The sequence below is a fragment of the Topomyia yanbarensis genome, chromosome 2 (assembly GCF_030247195.1).
Source record: "Topomyia yanbarensis strain Yona2022 chromosome 2, ASM3024719v1, whole genome shotgun sequence".
NCBI classification, from domain to species: Eukaryota; Metazoa; Arthropoda; class Insecta; order Diptera; family Culicidae; genus Topomyia; species Topomyia yanbarensis.
The window spans coordinates 219,359,068-219,380,205 of record NC_080671.1 but is presented as its reverse complement, the minus strand read 5'-3'; the positions used below and the strand labels follow the sequence as shown (position 1 = coordinate 219,380,205).

At 37.5% G+C, this 21,138-nt stretch overlaps 1 protein-coding gene across 3 annotated transcripts in view; it reads right to left on the bottom strand.

Moving 5' to 3' along the window:
• LOC131682914 (serine-rich adhesin for platelets-like) overlaps positions 1–21,138 on the bottom strand; it is a 1,216,708-nt gene that overhangs the window by 294,014 nt on the left and 901,556 nt on the right. The window lies entirely within an intron of this gene.

Genomic DNA, 21,138 nt, shown 5'->3' with positions numbered 1-21,138 from the left:
CCAACCCCTAGATTAATGATTCGACATAGTCCACATACCCGAATGATTATACCAAGGAGTTCGAGAGAGTTCACTGTTTTTTTCTAAAAGTGCAGGTGTGTAACGTAGCTATGTCACTGTAAGTAGTTTTTCCGAAACAGGGAGTTAGACGTACACCTGAAATCGATCACACCATTTCCGCTAATGAATTTTGATAATTAGTTCGAACAGCCGTGTGTAGAGAACTAATGTAAATATCTTATTTATTAGACGTTTGTCATAAAGCTAGATATAAACAAGAATTTCCATTATCATTTTGAACAATCTACGTAGAGTTTTGTGGATGTGAGGGGGTGGATTTGGTAAAAGTTTACATGGCAGTCAGACCATTGTTGGAGCGCTTTGCTTTCTTTTTGAACCTTCGGTTAACTACTAAATAAACAGAGAAAAGGAAAGAATAAAAAAGTAAATGTTTGTATTATCCGTTGGTAATGGCATCTTTGTGTATATTTAGGCGACAACATAAAGCTCAAATATGATTTTACCTCGAAGGTTAAAGTTTAAAAATAACATGCACCAAAAACGATTTCGCTAGAGTCTTTGATCATGGTATACACGGTGCACACTTCCGAAAGGTTATCATATTATGCCTATACTGCCCGTAGGCACATATGTTCTTTGGAATTTCCTATCTATCATATGTATATGTTCAAAATGTCTTGAAACTACACCAAAATCACTTTATGGATTTGCGGCTGACCACCGAATATATTGAATTCAAAATGTTATGTGAATTAAAAAGTATAATCAAATAAAACTAATATTGCGCATTAAATGAGAAATAGCCTATTCAAACATACCTGTGCTGAGCGTCGTTAGTCAACTTTACTTCACTGTACAAGCTAAACTGATGATATTATAAGCGCTCGCTCGTTCGTACATGAATAATGTAGGGTTTCACAATACATTGACAAGCGGCATGCTATACGTTATACGACTGTTCGACGAATGTGTATGAATAGTATAAGAACAAATCAAACGCAAAGAATCATGTATTCCATATGAATGTTATACAGCGCGGACATATATGTATTTGTTATTACTTTTCTGACCTCGAGACTTAATACCTTTTTAGCAAGAAACTTAATATCGTTTGGGACATATTTTTCTATTACGCGAAAAGTATTAGGGCCTAGTTTTGGGTGTAGTAAAATTTTATTATATAAATCTATTGTTTCACCACATATTGACTTCTGCCCATCCATTTTGTTTCTAGCCAATCAAACACAAATATTGAGGTTACAGCGATTGCAAAATAGAATCATGCGATTAATTTTAAAATCTAACAGATACACTTCCTCTAGTTTCATGCTAAGCGCATTACAATGGCTCTCTGTGAAGCAAAGAATTTATTACTTAACAATGGTGTTCATTTTTAAAATTATTAATGGAATGCTGCCTCGATATTTGTGTGATCGAATTGAAAGAGGAAGTGATGTGCATAAGTACAACACTATAAACGCGTCGAATCCAAGAACACCAAACTTTTTATTTAGTAGATCACAGAACTCCTTGTTGTACAAAGGAATAAGTTTTTTCAATTCGATGCCTAGGCATATTAAACGTGCAGCCACATTAGCGGAGTTCAAAACACTATGTATTTCACACGTAAAATCTGCTTTGTAGACAGATTTTTTGAATTTTTATATTTTGGAGTTATTTGGATAACTATGTAATACCACGAAGATTGTATTTTTTTTCTCTTCTATTATTTGCATTTAGTCACACTAAGTTATTATATTCGCTATGATGATGATGGATTTTTGTTACTTGTTTATTAAAGCTATTAAAAAATAATGAGATGTCTACCAAAGTCTGAGCCACGCGCGCGCTAAGCAGATAGAGACTAACTTGAAATCGAACATGGTGAATCAAAGCTTTTAGACTTTTGTTGTGATCAGGGTCTGATTTGATGATGGAGTTGTGTTGACTTTGCTCGACAATAGAGTTAAGTTCGGTTATTGCTGCGATAGTGGTAATAACGAAGTTAGCTCGTTGAGTATGGGGCTTGATGACTCCTTCTGATTACTACTAGATATCGGGTTCAATTCCTGATCAATCAAGGATGTTCTCGGATAGGAGTATCCCTTGATTGCCTTGGGTTAATGGTAGGAAACTTTCAATAAAGGGGTCTGATGTGGATGATATAACTCGACCGGACTCTGCACTGCCACTAGGCTCGTCACTGCTCACCTTAGCAGGTGGTAGTACCGATGTCTTGGTCAGGCGGGAGGAGTCTTACAGAGAATTATCGGAAATGGAAGCTATTGGGTTCAATTCCCGATTCTATCAAGTATCTTCCCGGAATGGAAATTTTCTTGATGGACCCTGGTTGTTGGCGGAATATTCGAAATGTATCTGGTTACGTTCTTTTGAAGGAACGCTATGTCTGCAAATTGAACCAGTCCGTTTCTTTTTGTTAACTGGTTTTGTTATGGATCAAAATATTAATTATCTTTTAGATAAATCGTTCAGCTCACACCTTTGTGGGGGTATGAGGTGTGACCATCATCATCAACACTAACTTTTCATAGAAGAGAGATAGAAGATAGCCCGTTCTACAACTTTGTAGAAGACACCTAATTTCTATCTCTCTCCGTTGAAAAGTTAGTGCTCACGCCCTATATGCGGTAGCATGCGGAAATAAAATATTTTTAATCGAAACATGACTCGTATTATTTACTATAATTCTTCTGAACATACTATTGAGCTAAATTTAGCCGTTATTCCACAAAAATATTTTGTTCGCGGGAATTGGGTACTGATACACAACCATGCGCTGCTTGGCCCCATACAAAACTGACTCAGACATCACTTCGTTAAAAGTTTAATAACTTCTTTTGACAAAACCGGGTTTATTAGTAGTCTTCGACAAAGTTGTAGATAATTAAATTATCTTTCTTATTTTCACTTACAGTGTTGATATCATGCATACAGTGCCGCTTGATGGTGAAAATGTGAGGTAGTGGTTTTTCTCCATGTAAATTGTCTAAAAATCCCATGCAAACTTCAGGAGCGTTGGTCCGGTAGCTAGACTTGTCCGATTTCCTTCAAATTTGGAGCAAGTATTCCTGGTGGGACTAGAAATCAAGTCAGGGGTGGGCCGATAGGGGTCATTTTTTTCTTGTCACTCTACTGCACAGTCGAGACACTACAATCCGACTGATGTCGGGTCAATACATATACATTGCCCCAGTCGGAACTATTATAACCTCCGGCCGCGGTGAATTACCGAAAGACGACACGACTGGAGACAATCTCAAGCCCAGTCCACCGCACCAATAATGAAGCACTAGATGCAGTCGGAATTCCAAAACCGATTTTGCGCTGAAAGAAAGCCCATCGTCATGTTAGACACTGGCGGTCGGACAATCCGAAGTAATAACAAAAGGAAGGCGAATTCTGACTGATGCGAAGGGTCACAAACGTAAATGAGCTTAATCGAATGCCAGGTGGGAGGACAGCAGAAATCAATACGCCAGGAAGGCGGAAAACAGCAAACCACAAGGAAGACGTCGAGACAAGAGAAGGTGCCTCGAGATCGAACTCCCGAAAATCACTATCGACCCGAGAGAAAGCAGGAGCTCACTGGTGGCGACAATGGTGAAAACACCGGTAGAAGCATAACACGAGTCGCGAGAAAGACAGCAGGGGTGCACACTAGGACCATCGTAAAGTTAGGATGTTAAAAGAAAAATTAAAAGACTATGAAAGAAAATTGTAAATATTCCGTTTTTTGCTAATAGTAATAAGAAACATAATTTTGTAATGGCAATCTTAGGTATTAGGACGCAATAGACTTTTAACACATTCCTTTTTATTTAGTAACCTACTCAATCGTTTTGATGATGCGTCTCTCCGAGGCAACATCAAGCTCAGTAAGTAAAGGGGCATGCAGCGCCCATAGTTTTTGGCCAGAATCAACTCTGGCAAAATTTCACCAAGTGATGCACCATGGAAGCTAATTTGCTGGGTTACATCACCAGCTATAGCCTTAACCTGAGCTGATATTTTGGTGTACTCGCGCTTTTCAAGCCATATGCTTACAAAGTCGACTGAACAATTTGTTTAATTAAACAAAACTTTTTGTTGCTAGCCGCGATGGCGACGTTGTTGCAGAAAATAAGGACTTCCGAGTGTGAATCATAATGAACTACGGATTCATCCACCGGGGTCTCGCGAGCAAAGAAAAATGTTTTGTTTTGGTCTGAGACTCTCTCAGAGAAAAGTCTACACAGACGAAATGATAAAAGTCTTTTGGGTCAAATTGTAGGAAGTCAGTCGGTAGAAGGTAATTGTGAGGAGCAGTGATCTGCTTAATCGGAAATAAGCCACTCAGGGATTTAGAAAAAGAATTATTTTGAGCGTAGATTAAGCTGAAGCGAAAGTGATTTGGACGGTGATCATTCTGTGCCTAGGTTTGGAAGTAGTCAGTGGTAATTACGCGTAACAGACGCGTGACGTGCAGAATGGATATAGGCAATAAACCTAAGAAAGTTTAAGTTCATAATTGTGTTTGTGTGTTAACTCATTTGATCGATAAACTATCACCTGCAAGTTTGATAATCAGTGGCCACCGTCGGCAACGTCTGTACACATGTATGATTTCCAGCGTGAATCAGAGATGTAAACTGTTGTAGGGGAATTGTGGGAAAAACCGACACTGTGGGTAAAACCGACACCCCACAACTTTGCCTAGAAATCAAATTTTTATTCATTTCATAATGATACATTATTATTAGTACGTTTATCTAGAGCATTTGAATAAAAATTGGATTTACGTTAGTGCGCCGAATATCAGAAAAATAAACAAAACATACGACAGCAGCGTTCATACTCGTCTGGATGTAAAATTTCGTTGATAGATTTTAAGGTTTTAACCGAACAAAAGCTTTTCAAATCACCCCATTTTTCTGTACCTATTATTATCGGCCTTTCCTATGATCAATTAGATGCATTGAAGACGAGTTTGAGAAATTCAATATTTTTAATTGCTTTTATAAAAAAATGTGCGCTGTTGGGGTAAAACCGACACCCTTTGCTTAGGGTAAAACCGACACACTGTTAAGATGGTTGTGTTTACTTGCGATTCATTACAAAAGGCTGGGGATCTTTGTGACACTTCAATTACACTATTAGCACACTATAGTAATAGCTGAAATACACAGAAATACTTTTATTGTGTTTATTTCTTATAAGTCTCTTTAAAAATCAAAAATTGGAATTTTTGCTTATCTAATTCTATCGAAGCTTTTGCTATTTCTCCAAAAAGCTCATCAAACCGAATTTCTAGTGTTTTCTTGGTTTGTCATAGACGAACTTTATCACAATGAGACAATGATATTATGTATACCCCAATAGATCGTTGATAATCAGAGTCCGAAAAATCAAATCTGAAAAAGATAGTTTTACTAAGAAATGTGTGTGTGTCACTTATAAGTGAATGAATCCAATTAGCAGAACGTAGAACGCTTGCAAATCTTCTCTTACGAAATAAAATGACACTGGAAGTTGCAATGATGTGCGCAAGGATTATTTGGAAATACTCATATCAATAAATAATCCTATAGCATAAAATACTCTTATTTCTAGTACTACGCTTTCGAACTATCTTCCCCTCACTACATGATGAAGCAATAAAAAGCACCTATTTTGCATCATACATACTCACACTTTATTAATCACGCATATATCTAATTTTTAATAAAGATAAAGATTTTAATAAAGTGGAGAGAAAATAAATTAAAGGGGGTGTCGATCTTACCCCTATAGGGTGTCGGTTTTACCCGCAGTGCCTACAAAAAGTCACTTTGTTTTCCAAGTTTTACAACCAATAATTTTTAATGAAATTAATTTTTCGAAGCGCTGAAAAAATTAAGTCTTGTTAAGAATTTTCTGAAGAAGAATTGTGCATTAAAATTATAATTTTATTGGTTTTGTGGCAACTTAGAAAAAGTGTTAAGCTTAAGGTGTCGGTTTTAACCATAATTCCCCTATAAAAAATGATTTTGGGGTTCACGTGTCACAAAACCCTAACTTCCCGCTATATATTTAAAATGAAATTAACTCAGCTAATTTATTGAGTTTTTTTTTTCAATTAAGATGATATTTTACATACAACTTCGTTAGTAAATAATAGCGATTCAGGTATTTACTAATACAATAAGATTTCTGAATCAAAAGGTCTAATATCCCAAACTTCCTGTATATCACCAATAATGAAACAATTTTTGGATCAATTACTGAGTGTTTCAACATTAAAAAAATTGCATTGCATGTGCATTTATTGAAGAATAGTCGAGATAATACCAAAAATAGTTGAAATACTGTAATACGAACGACAAAATGTCCCAAAACCCCAACTTCCCGTATTCTGCCCAAGATAAACATACTTTTATTAGCTTTCTGACGTTTTTTTACGTTATAATCAGTACAATTCATGCATGATTTCCAGTGTGAATCAGAGATGTAAACTGTTTTATAAAAAATAGATGATTTTGGTGTTCAAGTATCACAAAAGCACAATTTTCTTTTTTATATTTAAAATCAAACCACCTCAGTTAATTTCGGAGATTTTTTTTCAATTAAGATGATATTTTACATACGACTTCGTTAATAAATAATAGCGATTCAGGAATTGATTAATACAATAAGATTTCTGATTTAAAAGATCCCAATTCCCCAACTTCCCGTATTCTGCCCGGGATGGAAATACTTTCATTAGCTTCCTCAGGTTTTGCCTTTCTCATATAGAAAGGTTATGCAATCACTCTGAAAAACGTCAACCTAATTCCGGCCCGGAGGGCCGAGTGTCATATTCCATTCGACTCAGTTCGTCGAGATCGGAAAAAGTCTCTGTGTGTGTATGTGTGTGCGTATGTGTCAAATAATGTCATTCATTTTTCTCCGAGATGGCTGGACCGATTTGCCCAAACTTAGTCTCAAATGAAAGGTGCAACCTTCCCATCGGCTGCTATTGAATTTTGGATCGATCGGAATTCTGGTTGAAAAACGCTTTTAATCCACCTAACAGTGTGATGAGACATTTCTTATAACTCTTATCACTCTCTTCGGATATTATATCGTTTGAGAACATTTAGAACATGACGCTTCGCGATGTTTTTGATAACACATATTGCATGGGATAGTGGCAGGACTCAGAGAATCACTCAAATCAGCGTAGGACAACATCAGTGCTAGAAATCTCAAACCAAATCAATGGGAAAGCGAAAAAATGGCCCATAAAATAAAATATCTAAATTGTGGTGGGAAAACTGAATTTTCCTAAAGGGGTTATATATTGTACTGAGCCAAAACAATCGAAATTTTTTTAATCGATTTGAAGTTTATACTTTACTCAAATTACCAACGTTACTGAGAACTAAGAAATCAACACTTTTTGTTGAAAAGGGCGATACTAGCAGTAATACTATTCAAAGAAAATTAACAGTGAATATTTCCAGACTTGGTTTTATTTCCTATTTAAGAACTATTGTGTTTTTACATCCTAGATTGCATGATGCAGTGATCGAAACCCAAAACTTCATAAAGTATTTGAAATTATTAAATTAAAATTTGTTTTTGCTATTGAAATTGACAAAATGATAGTATCGCCCCTTTGGCGATTGTTTACTTTTTCGGTCCCACCTATCAGCATTGAAGTATCGCCCTTACGTTTTTTTACAATAACTACCGTTCTACATAACCGATTTCGTCCGTGTTTTTTCAATAGCGATCATGGTTACTATTTACAGCTGGTATCAGCTTGATAATCCTAAAAAAATACGAAAATAACAGTTTCGCCTCTAAACTGCTAGCAAAAAAGTATCGCCCTGTTTGTTTGCATGGAGAATGGAGGGCGAAACTTTAAATAAACAAACAAAAATACACTTTCACCCGTTGTATTTTTTGCTGTAGTTTAAGAAAGCAATATCGCAGAATCAAAATTTTTAGGTTAATTTGTTGCGTTTCAAAGCCCTCATTCGCATGTATGAAAAAAGCCTTATGTTTACATGTGTAAGTATCGCCCTTTTCACAAAAAAGCGTTGAAATGAAATCGCAGCTCCTGATATCACGCTATCTATGAAGTGCATGCGTGCATAGTTCCAAATTTTACTTCGACATCGACTTTTTCTAAAGGTGACTTCCCAGTAGTATCCTTGATTTGAATTATTATCGCTAATCCTAATGCCAAAGAACAAATAAAAACCTCTCGAAAACGAACCGTTTGGGAAAATCATCATCATTACTGGAATTTTCATTTTCACGAATCTTTTTGATAACCTTCCGTCACTTGCATTAATGCACTGGGTGCACAGTGCTCTGAAAATCTAGCGAAATCGTCTTAGGGCACCAGCGGGTCTAATTTAGAGCTATCTGCGCGGCGAGTTAAATCTGTAAAGAATACTAAAAATTAATTTCTATTCCATAATTTTCAGTTCAGCAATTCGAGAGATCGTGCTCACCGCAAGCCATGAAAAATAGACTACGTTGTGAAGCGATGGTCACTATTTATTAAAAAATCACGGTTAAATAAAAAATTAAACTATTAAAAAAATTCAAATAGTTTATAATTTTCACAAACTTATTAGGAAAAATTGTTTAATAAGCTTTCGTAATATTGTGCAGGAAAAAAGCTGAAAATTTCAGTATTTTCTCTATCTGCAACATATAACCCCTTAAGTATACCAATTAATTGGTATACGAATTGAAATAGGTTCGCCAAATTTTAGAAGAAGTCTATAAAATAACCGAACTACAACAATTTTTAGGTAGCTTTCAAGCTACCTAAATTCATTGTTCTAGCCTCCGTGCTTTACCAAATTTTGCGTGTGTCGCAGATCAAACTGTTTGCACTTTGGACGTTTAACGTTTCGTTGTGCATCGGAGGAAAACAGGTTTACCTTTGATTCGTCCCTCCGAAGGATATGTCGCCATTTTTTGATTCCTTTTGAACCAAGCCTATTAACGCTGTTGAAAAGCAAATTGCATTTTTCTTCAAAGGCTTTGGCTTCGAAATAGTGGAACCTTCTTAGCAATTCTTTCTGGAAGATTGGAATTTTACGGCCTACAGCGAACTGTTCTCGGACCTGCCACTTTTCCAATTTGTGCTGCATTGGTTTTGGATGACGCGAATGGATCAGATTTCGCTAAAATTGCCATACGATGATCAGCTGCTGTAGATGTTTTCTTGGGTTTTTTGCGCGTTTCCTTTTTTCAAAGGTTTTAAGGCATTTGTAACGAAGTTTTCGAAATGCCGCAGTCAAATCTTTGACTTATTCAACATTTGAATTCATTTATTAACAAGCAGAATTCAAACTTCACCAAATAAAACGTATAATGGAATCATGTAAAATAATAACACGTTAATATATTTCACACACCTATTATATTGACCACACGAAAAAGCCTGCGGTAGTCTTGTTTTGCATCTTGACAAAGATTGCAAATATAATCTGCGCCAACAACCCACTAGTAACTTGACACATCCCAAGGCTTCTGTGTGCGGTAGGTGTGATTGAGACTGCTGCAACTTGGTATGCGTAATTGAGAGAAAAACAAAATAATCTATCACACACCTATTTTATTGGCCAGCAGTGTAATTGGTCATACAACAAAAATCAAATGCTCATCAAACTCGATCAGAACCTGCTAGAGTCGAATGGAAATCGTCATTTTTCATAAATTTCTCTCTACATTCGGAAAGTGTTAATCTCGTTTTTAATCATATTACGTTTTCGTCTCAACTCGACGCATTCCCAAAATAAAAACCTGTTTTAATCCACCTAGTGGTGCAATTGTGCTTGTCTCATTTGTCCAGACTACGATTGCATGGCTGGTTATGTTCAATACAATGGTGGAAATGAATATTACATGTTCAGTACGATTTGCACATACGTACAATGGATCGACAGCCACGATCTTGAGATACTATGTGATATTGAAACATCGCTTGAAACCAGCGGCGGATCATGGAGAAACATCCGGGAGGTCCAGGTCCTGCCAAAAATTTTCAACTTGTTAAGAAATTTTAAACTAGTTTTAATTTTAAAGTAGCAACCCCTCACTGCATACTCCCTCCGGGCCGGTATGATTGACGATTTTTAGAGTGATTGCATAACCTATATGAGAAAAGCAAAATGTACCAAAGTCCAAAAAAGTCAATTTTTGTCAAACATCTCAATGTTTCATGCATTTTAAAGTCATTTGGCATCAAAAATACAAATTTGATTTTGAAAATTTTTCATTTCAGTTTATATGGGAATTTGCTGTGTGATTGCACTTTTCAACTCGTAACTCCGGAACCGGAAGTCCAATCAATAAAAAATTCAATAGCAGCCGATGGGAAGGTTGTACCTTTCATTTGAGACTAACTTTGTGCAAATCGGTTGAGCCATCTCTGAGAAACAGAGGTCACATTTTTTTTCCACATACACATACATACCCAGACATTTTCCGATCTCGACGAACTCAGTCGATTGGCATATTACACTCGGCCCTCCGGTTAGGGATTAGATTGACGAATTTTAGAGTGAATGAGAAAGGCAAAAACATTTTTAGCAAATGTTGAAAGTTATGCATTTTTTTGGTGAACAGTTCTATGTTTCATAGATATTAAATCAATTTTAACTTCGCTTCCTATTAAATAAAGATCCTTATTACAGTACATCTCTACAAAAACGAGCTCAATTTGAAAATAAATTTGAGGATTATGATTGATTACAGAACTCTGGAATTTTCTATTGGAATGTTTTCAGGCAGGAATTTGATATTGATGCTATTAGACAACTGTGAAATCAAGACCAATAGATCAGTTACATATCAGGACCCCATTCCGACAATTTATCAAAAGTCTTCATGATGTTTACAACAACAGGTTATCAATCTACGGATCAGATAATTGTTATTGTAATATTGAATTAAATCAGTCTGCATCAATAAATTTTCAACTTCAATCCCATATTTTTTTTGGGTGGGGGGTGGAGGGTTGTATGGTGTTAAACCCCAAAACCTTCTCTTGGCTACGCCGTTGCATGGAGTTATTTATTTCGCTTTTCATTTTCCGATATGTTTCAGATCGATCCGATGGTCATAAGTTAGAAAAATTGCAGTCAGAAGGTTCGCACAAATGAACATTTTTGCACTGATAAGTTATCAAGTTCCTTCCAGACAACTTGGAAGTGTTCGGTGATTATTTCTAGCGGTTGTAGAAAGAAAAATGAAATACAAAATTCGTTTTATCGAAATAATGTTTGGCTTATTTCAATGGATTATTACAATATTGAACAATAAATAGGCGACAAAGAGTAATCCACAAACAACAAGCCATAACTTTTAATTCAAAATAGATATTTGAAGTCTTCAGTAAAGTTATTCGCAAAAGTAAGAGCTACAAATTTGCTGAAGGCATCATTTCGATATAATCACTTCCACGAAAATTTGTGAAAATATCTCACTCATAGGGGATTAATCAGCAAAAGCACAATACCAAAAGAAAGGGCATATTACCTCCATCAAATTCTCCGAAGATACTATTGACCTAAAATAAGCCGTTTTGGCGCTAATAATAGATTACATGTTTTTGGTCATATTTCTGGCAATGGTAAATGATAAAAATCTTTCGTCCGCATTTAATTATAAATATCTCTTTTGATAATAGTCCGATTTCAACAATCTATAACTTGTTCGAAAGGCATTCGTTGAAGCTGTCTAAAAACATATAAATTGGTAATCTATATTGTCAATTTCGGCACATAATTCAAAAAAACTGCAAAAAACGCCATTTTTACGCATTCAAACATTCATATCTTGGAAACTAAACATCAGAATCAAAAACAAATTAATAGCGTTCTTACTGTTTTTAGTTCTTTCATTTAAAATTGGTTTGGATAAGATCGGTTCAGCCATTGCTGAGAAACACGAATGAGAATTTGTCCGTTACATACACACACAGACACACACACACAGACATTGTCCCAAATCGTCGAGCTGAGTCGATTGGTATATAAGACTCGGCCCTCCGGGCCTCGGAAAAAATCTTGAAAGTTTGAGCGAATTCTATACATTTCTTTTATAAGAAATGTAAAACGTGAACTTAATCCCGGCCCGGAGGGCCGAGTGTCATATCCCATTCGACTCAGTTTATCGAGATCGGAAAAAGTCTGTATGTGTGTGTATGTATGTGCGTATGTGCCAAATAATGTCGCTCATTTTTCTCAGAGATGGCTGGACAGATTTGCCCAAACTTAGTCTTAAATGAAAGGTGCAACCTTCCCATCCTGCTATTGACACATTCTTTCGTGACGTTACAACGGTTTGACGAATCTTCATTCGACAAATATGTTATAACTTTATCAATTGAACGCCTACATCAAAAATTATTACAGATTCAGAAAGTAGATAAAATTTTACGAAAGATTCAATCAACTCTAACTGAATATACTGGAAGAGGATTGTTTTATGACCGATAATGTAACGTGACGTTACAACGCGTGACAAATTAGAACTTTCAACGTATTTCAATAAAAGTCAAATCATGAAATTCTAGTACATTCAGTTTATATTGATTGAATCTTTCGTGAAATTTTGTCTACTTTCCGAATCTGTAACAAGTTTGGATATAGGTGTTCATTTGATAAAGTTATAACATATTTATCGAAGGAAGATGTGTCAAATCGTTGTAAACGCCACGAAAGAATGTGTCTATTGAATTTTGGATCGATCGGATTTCTGGTACCGGAATTACGGGTTTCAGAGTGCGGCCACACAGAAATTTCTCATATAAACTATAGGAAAAATTAAAAATAGAATTTTTATTTTTGATGCTAAATGTCTTCAAGGAGCATGAAACGTCGAGATTTGATGCAAACTCGAAAAAAAATTTGACGACGATTCACTTTTTTGAATTATGGCAATTTTTTGCCTTTCTCATACCAGAAAGGTTATGCAATCACTCTGAAAAACGACAACCTAATCCCGGCCCGGAGGGCCGAGTGTCATATCCCATTCGACTCAGTTCGTCGAGATCGGAAAAAGTTTGTATGTGTGTGTGTATGTATGTGCGTATGTGTCAAATAATGTCATTCATTTTTCTCAGAGATGGCTGGACCGATTTGCCCAAACTTAGTCTCAAATGAAAGGTGCCTTCCCATCGGCTGCTATTAAATTTTGGATCGATCGGAATTCTGGTTCCGGAATTACGGGTTTAAGAGTGCGGCCACACAGAAATTTCTCATATAAACTATAGGAAAAATTAAAAATAGAATTTTTATTTTTGATGCTAAATGTCTTCAAGGGTGATGAAACGTCGAGATTTGATGCAAACTCGAAAAAAATTTTTGACGACGATTCACTTTTTTGGATTTTGGCACTTTTTTGCCTTTCTTATGCAATCACTCTGAAAAACGTCAACCTAATTTTTTTTGACTCGCATAAGGTTTCTGGATTTTAACAGGGCGTAGTTGATGGTTTAAGGAGAGGGGTTACACCCCCCCCCTCTACTGTTCACTCCCCTCCCTTAAAATCTCCTTAAATCACCCCTCAAACAACCACCCCATCCAACCCTCATACCCCTCCCTTTCAACCCCATCATCTTTATACCACCACTATATCACAAAGCATACCAATTTAAGCTGCGGAGTCGTTCGTTCATGGGACTTTCGTCCTCCTCACATACCCACCCCCGCATGACAAAATGAGATAGCAAGCAGATAAAATTGATCCAGTGATGGTGATTGATGAAAATATTGGTGATCCAAAATGATGCACATCAACTTCGAATATTATCTACTGAACCAATCGTCCTTGCTTATCAGGTCATCCTATTTGTAGAAGGCGATCAAGTTCAAATACATAATGCGCCAAATAAAACTTCATTTGTCAATAAATGCTGTACTAGGTGTTGTCAGAGGCAACTTAGCATTGAGTTTAGATCGGGCCCATATGAATGTTTTTTGTTGTCAGAGGCAACTTAGCATTGAGTTTAGATCGGGCCAATATGAATGTTTTCTCATCGCAATCGATAACTTTGTTGTCAGAGGCAACTTAGCATTGAGTTTAGATCGGGCCAATATGAATGTTTTCTCATCGCAATCGATAACTTTCGATGCTTGATGAATGAATCATTCGTTGCATTTTTTTGGGCTTAAAAATCAAAATATTTTGGCATTGATAGTTCTAGCCGAGGGTCTAGTGCCATAAGGCCCGTAACTATAGCTTTAAAATGCCCTTCTTGAGCATTAGGGTGTCAAAACTGTCTCAATCACTTCAATTGAATGCGGAAAATATTATGGAGCGCGTGCCTCACTACTGAATGGATAAAAATCTAAGATAGTGCAGCATACTCAGATTGAAAAATTATCACGCGGAATGAATGAATGGAAGGAATGCAAACAAGCGAACCTAGTTACGCTTTTCATCGATTCAGATTTGTTTGCAACTTGAAAATAGGTTACTATGGAAGGTTTTCGTATGTAGACATGTTCGTGCATCGAAACCATGGACTACTATCAGGTTTGATTTGGTGATGAGTGTTAATTTTGATGAAAATTGGCTTCACTGATTCAATATAATAGTATTTCATATCGATGCACTACAACAGCAGACATTTGGATTTTACTGAATGTACCTTTTATTTTAAAGGTGAAATTCGAAAATTACCCGAAATTCATTCCCCCTCCCCCCATGTAAGAAATTGTCACAAATTTCTCTATCCCCCCTTCCCTATTACGTAACAAATTCTTCGAAAAAACTTTTTTTGTTCAGTAAAAACATGTTACCAAATACAAATATGTTGTATTTGATGTTACGTAACGATCTAGCTTACTCCCCCTCCCCCATACGTCACAACATGTCACAACTTCAAGGTACCCCCTTCCCACCTAAGCGCATTACGTAATTTATGAATGGTCCCTAGGTAAAGGGTAACAAAAATATAAATATTTCTATAATATTTAAATATGTGAATGTATCCTTCTAAGGTGCTACCTTCTTATGAATATGCATAGTTCTTTGGAATGTTATTGATTTTAATTCTCACTAATTTTTTTTGTTTTTTTGAAAACGTGTTCGAATATTTTCAAGCCGTGGGCTTGGGTGATGAGCCTAATGGGCGCGTACTCTTGCTTGGTCGATAAGAGTGGGAGATCCGAGCGAGTGCTGGTTCATTGATCTCTGAATCTCATGACTAATAATCATTCGATCGAGTGTTTTGGCGGACGGCTGATATGGATGTTTCTACTTTCAAATGGGGGAACATGCTGGTTCAGTTGTTCGGGGACTCATTTGATCTTGAGCATAGTGATCGAGTCATTCGATTCGGATCGATGGACTGTCATCTATAAGGGATGATCAGACTGAAGGTGGGTGTTTTTATCTCTTAAATCGCTCTGTCGCTCTGGCTCGTGAAGATGGCGAGTAACACTCGTTTATAACGAATCGGATTCGTTGTTTTCAGAAACAGAGATGACAATCTCTTATGGATGGAACCTTCTCTTAAACATACTGTTCAGCCACTAGTTAATGCTCAACTAGATCAACTTAATAAACTGAAACACGTAGTTTTTGAAGAAATCCAATCCACGTGAACCACATCACCAAACACTTAAAAGTAGTTTAGATGCATGTAATATCTATTTCTGTGTTATCTATTATCTTATCTATTCTATTATCTATTAGTATCTATTTCTTTATCCCTCTCGCAGGAGGATTGACGGTATTGTAAACATCATCAAGCCACAATAGACTCAATGGAATTATCTAAATATAAGGACCCTTCGCTCTTTTTGGTTTCTATTTGCACCAAGTGCTACTACTAGAGGTTAATTAGTTCTTATGTTAATAATCCACCAATCATTATGACGCAAGATTTTATTTATATAAGAAGCCCGCTTCAAGATGTTGATTACAATACGCCTCGATAGTGGTGTATCGAGGAGGCCGGGAGGGCTGATAGGAGCCTTTTTTCTGTTCTTTACCTTTCTTCTATTCACCCGCTCATAAACAACAATCAACTAGTAACAAATAGATAATTGAGAAAGGATGTGCTATGTGTGGTGGTTGGCTATTCAAGTATTAGTAGTGTTTGAAGTACTAATGTATGTCTTTCATGTTATGATCATAACTTTAGCTGTATCTTGTACCTGTCTAATCTATTGCGTCTCTCATGTATTGTCTTTTACCTCTTCTTTTCGAATCCTATACTGCCATTCTACTCCCGCCTTCAGCTGGGTCAGTAAAGATGGTGATAGTGAACGTCTTAACACTCACACATTCTCAAACGCGGTTTCAAGCGGGAACCTACAAAAATGCCCTCGCGCGCGATTACGGATCGGTCACTTCCGGAAGTCTACCCTCGATCCCAGAAGCATGGGTCCATACTTTCAGCTGGACCAATTGGGAAAATACGCTCATACCTATTGGGCGACACGTCTCATGGCGACATGACCGGGAATCTTATCGATATAATGGATCCCACTCTCTGCCAGAGTTCTGGTCGCACACCGAAAATTTAATATCAGACTCACGGTTCGCGCGACCATTCAAGAACACACAACACTCGCAAATATGTTACAAAATCACGTCAGCGTACAAACGTTAGAACCCCTCGCAATTTTCCAAACAACCTACGCCCACCAACTTGCAAGCATGATTATACCCCGGTGATAAGGTTAACGTCTCAGCGCTCATAAGCTTACCAACGCGATCTTAAGCGTTCATCTACAAACTCCCGCGTTCGCGCCATCATGAATCGGGATCGTCCAGAAGTCTATCCTTAATTAAAAAAAAAAAAATAAAATAAAATTGAAAAATTAAAAAAATCGCTCCCATATCCACTAGACAAAACGTTCCATGGCGACATGACCGGGAACTCTAGTGATATGGGATAACTCACTCCTTGTCAGAATGTGATCCGTACACCGAACTAAATATATATCAATGGCCGCAGGGTTTCAAAATCGAATTTATACACGTGTAGTCACATACACGTGTATGTGCCCTTCGCGATCATCTACGCACACCTATGCCCGCGATCGCGCAATTATGTAAATTATGTGATAGTCTCTTGTTGTTGCTGATCACTGTTCTCTGGTGCTGGTTCGGCTACCATTACGGTATCACTTCCAGCCAGCGATACGTTTGACTCGTGGTGAGGCATACCCTTTTTTAACCTTGCGGAGCTGGCGCTATTTGGCTGACGAAAATTCTGCTGCGGAAATGACCGACTGTCGCCGTTTTTCACGATTTCGGCTAGTGTCAGACGACCGCTGACGCTCGGTTTCAATGATTTTGCAAACTCAGAGCACTTTTGTGCATAGTGAACTCTACGGTTGCAATGTTTGCATGTGGCGACTTGACCTTTGTAGGTTATGAGAGTCATAGTCGTGTCCACCATCACGTATGACGGTATCGGTTTTGATAGTTTCATACGCATAATCCTCACTCCATTTGGAACACCAGAAAAGAAATCTATCCAAACTTCATCACAGATTAAGATGATATCTCCGTACTCCCGCATCCGGTATGCTAGCTGTCTATTAGTTGTGCTCGGGCGGAGGTCATGAACTCTAACCTCAATAGATCCATCTTCCATTGAAAGTGGAATGCTGTAGGTTTTCCCGTCGTGTTCTAGCTGGTGTTTCATGTTCTTGCACTATGTCCTGTGCTGTTTGAGCGGAATCGGTGCCCACGAAGACGCGTCCGTTGCTGACCTGCAAGTGCTGTAGTTTAGTCGCTTCAATAGCGAGATTTTTTGTTATGAATTCTGCGATCGCAGGCAGGTTTAGTTTAGTCGGTACAACTTTGAAGTTGATGACAAATGTTTTTTCAATTGATGATGCCATATTGGCAGTTGCTGGTTCCGAATATCGGAGTTTAAACTGTTACAATATGCCGGACTAAGTCCGCGAATTTCGTTATAGAAAAACCACTATTGTTGTCGTTATAACGCGTGTGCTCACGACAACAGTTTGCTGTCAACTGTCCCCTCGAGAGGAGTGGTTGCCTGGAAATATGAAAAGACAACAACAAACGCAAGTGGTCTGTTACACTGACGGTTCTTTGATGGAGGGACGTGCTGGTTTCTACTACCGTGAAATGAGATTGGAACAATCTCACTCTCTAGGTAGATACTGTACTGTATTCCAAGCAAAAATCTTCGCGATCATATGCGGGGTACAATCTGCCTTTCAACAGAGCTTTTCCGGCAAAGTTATAAACTTCTGCTCCGATAGTTTAGGCTGCATTTAAGGCCTTTAGCTCAGACAAATCACGGTTCTAGCTAGTGATTGCGTGCCGAAGTCAAATCAAAGAACTATGCATTGTCGACACTATCTACTTTGTCTGGATGCCTGTACATTCCGGTATTACTAAAAAATGAATGGGCTGACCAATTGGCTTCGTTGGTCCTGAGTTTGCCTTGCCAATTTTGACAAGTTCGATAAGAGAAAAAATACGGTCCTGGGCTTCGTCCGAGCACTGCAATTATTAGAGAAATCTACAAAACGTCTCCCCAAACAAAGACTTTTCTAGAACAACCGTGTCCAGTGATTTCAAAAAATCACCTACATTTCTCGAACCTCCAATGTGGCAGGCTGACCAGAGCTTTAACTGGCCACTACAAACTCCATTGTCACATGGCAACTATTCATCGCGCTGAGTCATTTTCATGTGGTCTTTGTGCATCCGACTACGGGACATCATATCATATGATATGCAAATGCCCAGCAGTAGCGCAATTGCGATTTCGAGATAGACGACATTTGAGCGACCGAAAATAAGGACAAAACAGGCTTCGTAAAACCCGTTTATATATAATATATTAGAATATAAGAATATAAAAACCGGATATAAACTTCAAGCATAAAAAATCGGACTGGGACATTCCTTTGTAAGAGTCGGGTAAAAAAACCGTCAGTAAAAAACCGGAAAAAAATACATCCGATTCTTACAAAGTAGTTTTTGTTAGCCGACTTTTAATCTAGAACATCAAGATATACGGATGCTCCTACGAGCGATTTATTTATTTTTAAACGATTTTTATACTGGAGGTTCATCCTTGCCGAGTTTTACGAGTGAGAACTTTTTAAGCGATTCTTATGCTGAATGATTTCTGTCCGATTTTTATGCTTGAAGTTTATTTCCGATTCTAATATGTTTGAAACGGGTTTTGCGAAGCATGTTCTATCCTTGCGATATTTATTTTCGGTCACTTATTTGAACGACTGAAACTCAGTGACATACTCGCAAGCAATTTGAACTGTTTGTGCGTTAAAATTCCCTGCTGTTTGTTTTTGTCCTGTTATTTTCCCACCCATCCAATTCTACTTCCTCCTTCTTCTCCTTTCCTTCCACTCAGAAAATGATGAAGAGATGCAGCGAGGCACACATCCCCGACTACATGCGGGGAACGTTCCATTTGAGCTAATATATAGCTAATAGCTAATTCCTAACGATATTCATAAAAATGTCAATTTTCCAGCCTCGCTGAAATAACCCTTTTGCCAAACGAACACTATATAAAGCGAAAGCATATGTCATACCGAATGACCATTATGCCGAACGAACTTAGGTTAAATGAACTTATGACAAACTCCCGTTTATTGACAAAAGTAAATTCCTCGAATTTAGTTTATGATTAATATCGTGCATGCACCTAACTTTGCGCAGCTCCAAGCTCAGCGCACTTTCTTATCATCACGATAATAAACCATGGCACAGCAAATTTCCGAAAATTTCAACTATTCCAAAAAATCTATTTACTTATTGCTAATACTTGACTATATTTGTTTACCATGAAAAATCATTCATGTAAGGTAAATAAATAAACAAAGCGATCATCACATGCTAAAACGGTCAAATTTTCTGAGTCTTAGCACCGGTGCTAAGAAGTGTCCGAACATTAAATACGCATTTTTTCTGAAAAAAATAACTTTTTTCCGACTAATTTTCCAGTGATTGAGTAATGTAGGTAACATTCAAGTATATTCTGGTACATTTTTCATTTTATTTACTATTGAACCGATAAAAAGTGATGCGCAATGTTTGGAAGCGTTATTTACATCGTGTTCTTATTTCTGCGCACTTGTAGCAATTCGGGATGGTATGCAAGCCTTACTCGTTTGTGCACGTGGAAAACCTTGTCAATCTTGTTAGAAACAATCACTCTATCCGTCGGGCAGCGATTGCATGTAATGTTCCTGAAAGCAAAATTTGCTTAAAGCTGAAAGCTTTCCGAAATCCGGGAGAACCGCATGTTTAACGAAAGAAGGAAGAGGAAATACATTGTCAATTGCATAATCGATAGCGCAAAGGTTGGTTTTCCTGTTGATCAGCACCTTAGTCGTTGCTGATCAACCGGAAAACCAACCTTTGCGCTATTCGCATTCGTTCAGCTTATCAGGCGGAAACAATCCATTCACCGATGGTATTCCCGTTCGGAAGTGGTTGAAATTGTTCCTTAGACCACATTCCAATATATCTCGGTGAATCCCTACCAGTGCGCTATCAAAGAAACAACGAATAAGTGTAATGGAACCAAAATTCAAGCATGGTTTGATCGTATACATTGACAGCTCGATACGCATAAATTGCACCACATCGCAAGTAGTCTTGTCCGTGTATTAAATATGGACGAATCACCCATCCTCATTTGATTCTAAACAGAGGAGGTAGTATTCGCGCGAACTGGGGAAACATATGTGCACAAAAGCAAAAACTATTGGGATTTTCGATTGATTGACACCGGTGTAGTGGTTTTGCACTTTCTAGCAGAAGTGTCAATGGAACATAACCAGTTTTCTGCATATCTGCTAGAAAGTGCAAAAACGGTGCAGTTTCAGTGCACTCCACTACACCGGTGTCAATCAATTGAAAACCCCATATGTGAATTCGGAGAAAGAAGCCTACACTACATTATTTGCGGCAAATGCAGCGGGAAATCTGGTACCAACTCTTGTACTGTTTCCTTACAAATAGCGACTACCGACTGAAATAGCTCTAAACGCCCCGTTACCAAGCAAAAATAATGCAACCGTACGGCGAATGTGATCCGATATCTATAGTCGATCTTGAGAAGACACCCATATATCAAATCGGATTCCT